General features: G+C 39.4%; 1 non-coding gene across 1 annotated transcript; it reads right to left on the minus strand.

Moving 5' to 3' along the window:
* Positions 1-3,237: 3,237 nt before the first annotated feature.
* LOC120867819 lies at positions 3,238-3,373 on the minus strand. Its single transcript, XR_005722028.1, has one exon. It is a non-coding gene; the product is annotated as a small nucleolar RNA SNORA2/SNORA34 family (small nucleolar RNA).
* Between the last annotated feature and the right edge of the window lie 2,455 nt (positions 3,374-5,828).

Raw genomic sequence — 5,828 nt, forward strand, 5'->3', positions numbered from 1 at the left:
GCAGGTACTGTTCCAAGCCCTTTTCATACATTAACTCATTTAGTCTTCATAACAACTCTATGAGAAAGCTACTGTCATCACCCCTATTTTACCAATGAAGAAGCTGGGATACACAGAGGTTATGCCCCTTGCTCATAGTTACCTACTGGTAAGTACATGGGGCCAGGTTCAAACTAGGCAGGCTGGCTGCAGAGTTCATACCCATGGCCACTAAATATGCTGTCTCTTATTTATACTGTCCTTGTCCACTATGTATGAGTGTCTCTGTGTATGTGTGCCTGCAAAAACTCTGCAAATCCTGCTTTAAACAGTTAATTTTTGAAGGACTGTATAAAGCAGAGGGGAAGCAGTAACAAGCAAGGATAAAGCTCAGGGCATATGTCTAACTGAGGAGATATAAGAACAGTAAGTATATTGACCAGTTGGAAAGGGTGCTACGCAAAGATAGCAGGCAGCATCATCCTGGTTTGGGGTCAAGAGGGTAAACTTGCTGAAAGAAGTGATGTTTACGCTAAAGCAAAAGGGGACTTCCCTAGTGTTCCAGTGGCTAAGAATCTGTGCTCCCGATGCAGAGAACTCAGGTTCAATCCCTGGTCAGGGAACTAGATCTCACATGCTGCAACTAAGAGCTCACAGGCTGCAACTAAGACCTGGCTCAGCCAAATAAAAAAATAAACATTAAAAAAAAATACTAAAACAAAAGGATGAATAAAAGCTATCTGGGGGACAGAGGGCAGGCAGTGAGGTCGGGGGTGGGGGGGGGGGGGTGGGGGGTGGTCAGAGAAAGGAACTAACCCCTGAGATCATGAGGATGACCAGAGCACATCCTGAAAATTTTCTACGACAGCCTCACTATTCCTAACCATCACACTCCAAGCTGGTCAACTGGCTGAGATGACAAGGCTATGCCACAGCACTGCAGACCATATGTTCATCCTCTTCTCACGCAGGCCAGAAGACAACAGTGTTTTAAGGCACGGTTTCCTGAAGGCACATCTGAGAACTAAAACTGCTTCAGGGATGCCTGAAGCCATGCTGAAAGGGAACACCCAGAAGGCCCAAGTATGCATGCTGTACTGAATTTACAATGCAGAAAACATTTGTAGTTCCTTGGACATTTGCATTGCTATAAAAATTATACTTTATGGGATAATTATTAATGGTTTGAAGAGACATAAACAGTACAAACGAAATATAGCTGATACTATGAAAATGTAAACCATGTAAATCAAAATCATAAAACAATTATTCAGTACTCAGAGGCCTACTTAATATATACATATGAAATTTCTTACACACATATGCAATAAAAGCCCACAAAAACCATCACTCTAAAGTCATTCACTATACAAATATGAAAATAAATCTCTATCTTTAACCTCAGTTTTATCTTCAGCAAGAGGGTTGTGCAGTTTGGCTTTATGCAAATCACATTTAGTATTAAATAATCAAATGTCACATATGTCATATAAAGCAGCAAGTGGAAAAAAATAAATTATGAAAATGCATGAGGCTAAAAGTTAACAGTGAAAAATGTCTCCATATTCAATGTTCTTTTCCATGATGAAACTAAAATATTATCCAATGTATCAGGATACATAAAAGAGTATAGCATAATTGTGATTTTAAAAGCTCTCAAAGGAAAAATTGAGCCAAGATGAGTTACTTGCGCAGAACTATGCAAATGTATTGAATTAAGCCTAAGTTAAAAACATTAGATACTTTTGTTCTTACCAAAAATATTATTTAAACTTGTGAACACCTTCATGAAATCAAATGTTGGTAATAATAATCTTGATTTCCATTGCAAGGCAACAGAAAGAGCTTTTGTTTAAACAAGATTGCTAACTGGAACTTTAAGTCTCTAATTTGGATTTTGTTGCAAAAATATTTATCCAGGTTCAAATAGCTAAAGATAACAGCTTTGTCTATGAGAGGTACCATTGTAATCTAATCAGTTTGGGTAAGCTGGTGGTAAAACCCAGAAGCAAAGAACAAGATGATACTTCTATATCAAAGGTACATTCTTATATATAAATTTTAAGACAAATATTGACACTTTGCTACATGGAACTGTTTTAATTCAACAAAAAGGGATGTTCTTAGATTACTTAGTACAATAAGTAAGAACTATTATTTATGTTTTTCTCAGCAAGCTACTTGACCTGGCCCTATGAACCAAGGTAAATTCAAGTCTCTGTCTGGGAATTACTTGATTGGTTCAGGTCACTGAAAACCAAAAACCTGAATACCAGGCCTCAGTGAGCCAGCCTGGGGTCAGGTGTTGACTCCTTCAGCTCTTAAAGACATTTTGGTAGGGAAGTCTGGGAGGCAACATAGCTTTCAGCAAGCAGGACCCACCAGGCTGTGTGCAAGAGTAAGTCATCAGTCACCTCAGACAAAAGACTCCGACTTGCCTGTCCCTTAACCACAAAATCCCTTCAAAAGAGATGACTTTCCAAAACCACACAGAACATTTTATTCACTGTTCATTATTTAAGAAAGAGAATGCAGGGAGAGTTAAGAAATTTGCATTATATTGGAGATTATGCTTCTAAACCATGGAGAGATTCAAGCATGCATACTTTCCTTTGGCAAGATGTTAAATCATTCTAAGCACTAGTGTATTTTTTTTCAGTCAGTTCAGTTCAGTTGCTCAGTCATGTCCAACTCTTTGTGACCCCATGGACTGCAGCATGCCAGGCCTCCCGGTCCATCACCAACTCCAAGAGTATACTCAAACTCATATCCGTTGAGTCAGTAATGCCATCCAACCATCTCTTCCTCTGTTGTCCCCTTCTCCTCCTGCCCTCAATCTTTCCCAGCATCAGGGTCTTTTCCAATGAGTCAGCTCTTCACATCAGGTGGCCACGGTATTGGAGCTTTAGCATCAACATCAGTCCTTCCAATGAATGTTCAGGACTGATTTCCCTTAGGATGGACTGGTTGGATCTCCTTGCAGTCCAAGGGACTCTCAAGAGTCTTCTCCAACACCACAGTTCAAAAGCATCAATTCTGCACTCAGCTTTCTTTATAGTCCAACTCTCATATCCATACATGACCATGGGAAAAACCACAACCTTGACTAGATGGAGCTTTGTTGACAAAGTAATGTTTCTACTTTTTTTTCAACATTATTATAATTTTAATGAAAAAGTTAAACCAGGGATATCTAAACTTTGGGATCCTAGTATTAATCAACTACAAATAAGTATAAGCCCCTATCACCAATGACTGAGATGTTTCTTTCTAATGAATTGACCATTACATTCCCAAAATCTGAAATGGCCAACAGACCACAGAAAGAGACTTCTTTAGGCTTTTGTTTGAAACCAACAGCTTTGGCAAACTGCTGGCCTTGATTCAGGGCCAATGTCTCTGCTATTTACTATGCTGTCTAGGTTGGTCATAACTTTTCTCCCAAGGAGTGTCTTTTAATTTCATGGCTGCAGTCACCATCTGCAGTGATTTTGGAAATCAAAAAAATAAAGTCTGCCCCTCTTTCCACTGTTTCCCCATCTATTTTCCATGAAGTGATGGGACCAGATGCCATGATCTTTGTTTTCTGAATGCTGAGCTTTAAGCCAACTTTTTCACTCTCCACTTTCACTTTCATCAAGAGGCTCTTTAGTTCTTCTTCACTTTCTGCCATAAGGGTGGTGTCATCTGCATATCTGAGGTTATTGATATTTCTCCCGGCAATCTTGATTCCAGCTTGTGCTTCATCCAGCCCAGCATTTCTCATGGTGTACTCTGCATATAAGTTAAATAAGCAGGGTGACAATATACAGCCTTTTCTTATTTGAACCAGTCTGTTATTCCATGTCCAGTTCTAACTGTTGCTTCCTGACCTGCATATAGGTTTCTCAAGAGGCAGGTCAGGTGGTCTGGTATTCCCATCTCTTTCAGAATTTTCCACAGTTTATTGTAATCTACACAGTCAAAGGCTTTGGCATTAATGAGATATAATTCACATACCATAATATTCACCATTTCAAATACACAATTTAGTGGGTTTTAGTATATTCACAGAGTTGTACAATATTACCACAGTACAGTTCCAGAACATTTTCATCATCCTCCAAAGAAACTATACCCGTTAGTAGTCACTGTGTTTCTCCTTCACCAGTCCCTGGCAGTCACTTGCTGGTGTGTGCTTTTTAAGTGAAATGTGACAACTTTCCTGCATATTATATTTTCAGTAGTGTGTTGCTTTATATGTTCTCATCAGAACTTTTAACACAGAATTCAAACCATGAACTTTATAAGTATTCTGAGATTTAAAAATACCCTCTTCTATATACAAACTTTTTCTCTTGCAAAAATATTTTTATTCTTTATTCATAGAAAATAGATTTTTCTGTCTCCACTGGAGTTTAAAACATTACTATTTTTCCTCTCAATTAAATTTTGTTCTTGTATAAAAAGTGAGACAAATCAATGCTCCAATATTTAAAAAGCATGAAGGACAAGAATCCTTATTAACTGTGGCCGTCATGCTCTCCTTCCCACTGCTATGAGCTGAGAGGGTCCAGGTCTGAAAGGCCATGCTGCCTGCTTACAGAGAAGGAAAACGGATCTAAGTGGGCTGGTGATCACAAGACTAGTTAACAGTGCAGCTAGGATGGTAACCCCCATTTCCTAGTTTTCCAGTATTGAATGTTGGAAGTAAATGTTATAGGTTATCTACAAAGTCAGCAATCTTCTATAGCTTTGATCTGAGCATATGACTTTTTTAACCACTTTAAAAATATTTACATGCCATCTGGTAAGATTTTGTAATGACAAGACAGGTATATTTAACCAGAGGGTCCAAATCATTCATTGAAACACAGAAAAAAAAAAAAAAAAAAAGCCAAGGTTCTGGAGGGACCCCAGAGCACTGCTCAGATTCCACACATGGTAACTCTGCACACGACAGCGTCCACGGGATGCACCCCACTACATAAGAAGCACACAAGCCACATGCATTCAGTTCTCTGAGAACGAAGGCTTCACAGGCCAAGGATGTTTGGGACTTTACCACTGCAACAATTCTTATCTGGGTTGACTTTCTGGAACTGGTCCCACTCAGATTGGTAACTGTCATCCTCATTTTCATCATTTTTTTTTTCACTTCCCTGGAGAGAGAAAAAGACAGAGAGAGAAAGATTACTGAGGTATAAAACTGAACCATAAACAGAGAAATAAAATAGCACTGCTGAGCACTTACTATGTGCTACCCAGACAGCATTCTAAATCCTCTGTAGGTCCTGACTTATTCCTTGTAACAACTATGCGATTTTGTTGTGACCTACATTATACGTGAGGAAATGAAAGGAAAAAAAGTGAAGAAATTTCCCTTGGGTCACAAAGCTGGAGAAGTGGCAGGGCTGGGATTCCAACCATGCAGGTGGGCTCCAGTGCCTGCATTCTGAGCACCAGACTACACACTCATGCATGCATGCACACACACACACCCAAATGCATACATACATGTGTATACACTCACATGCACACACAGGCTACTCCTGCCCTCTCTTGTGGTTTCACATGATTTATATATAGTCTGCCACACACAGCTTACTCCTTAGAACTCTGGAACATGGCTCCCATTCCAAGCTAATGCTTATGATAAAACTCATTGCTTTATTACCATTTATGATCATGGAGATAACAGATGGTTAAAATCCAGGGGGAAAAGTCTTCCTCTTGCCTCTTCCTAAATTTCCTGCAGAATTAACATCTAGAGGCAATATTGCACCAAAAATATCCACAATCTTAAGAAAAAGAAGTCTCCTACCCCTGGGGATACGTGGGAAACACACCCTCAGACAAGCTGAACTGTC

The sequence above is a fragment of the Oryx dammah genome, unplaced genomic scaffold (genome assembly GCF_014754425.2).
Source record: "Oryx dammah isolate SB20612 unplaced genomic scaffold, SCBI_Odam_1.1 HiC_scaffold_1, whole genome shotgun sequence".
Lineage (NCBI taxonomy): Eukaryota > Metazoa > Chordata > Mammalia > Artiodactyla > Bovidae > Oryx > Oryx dammah.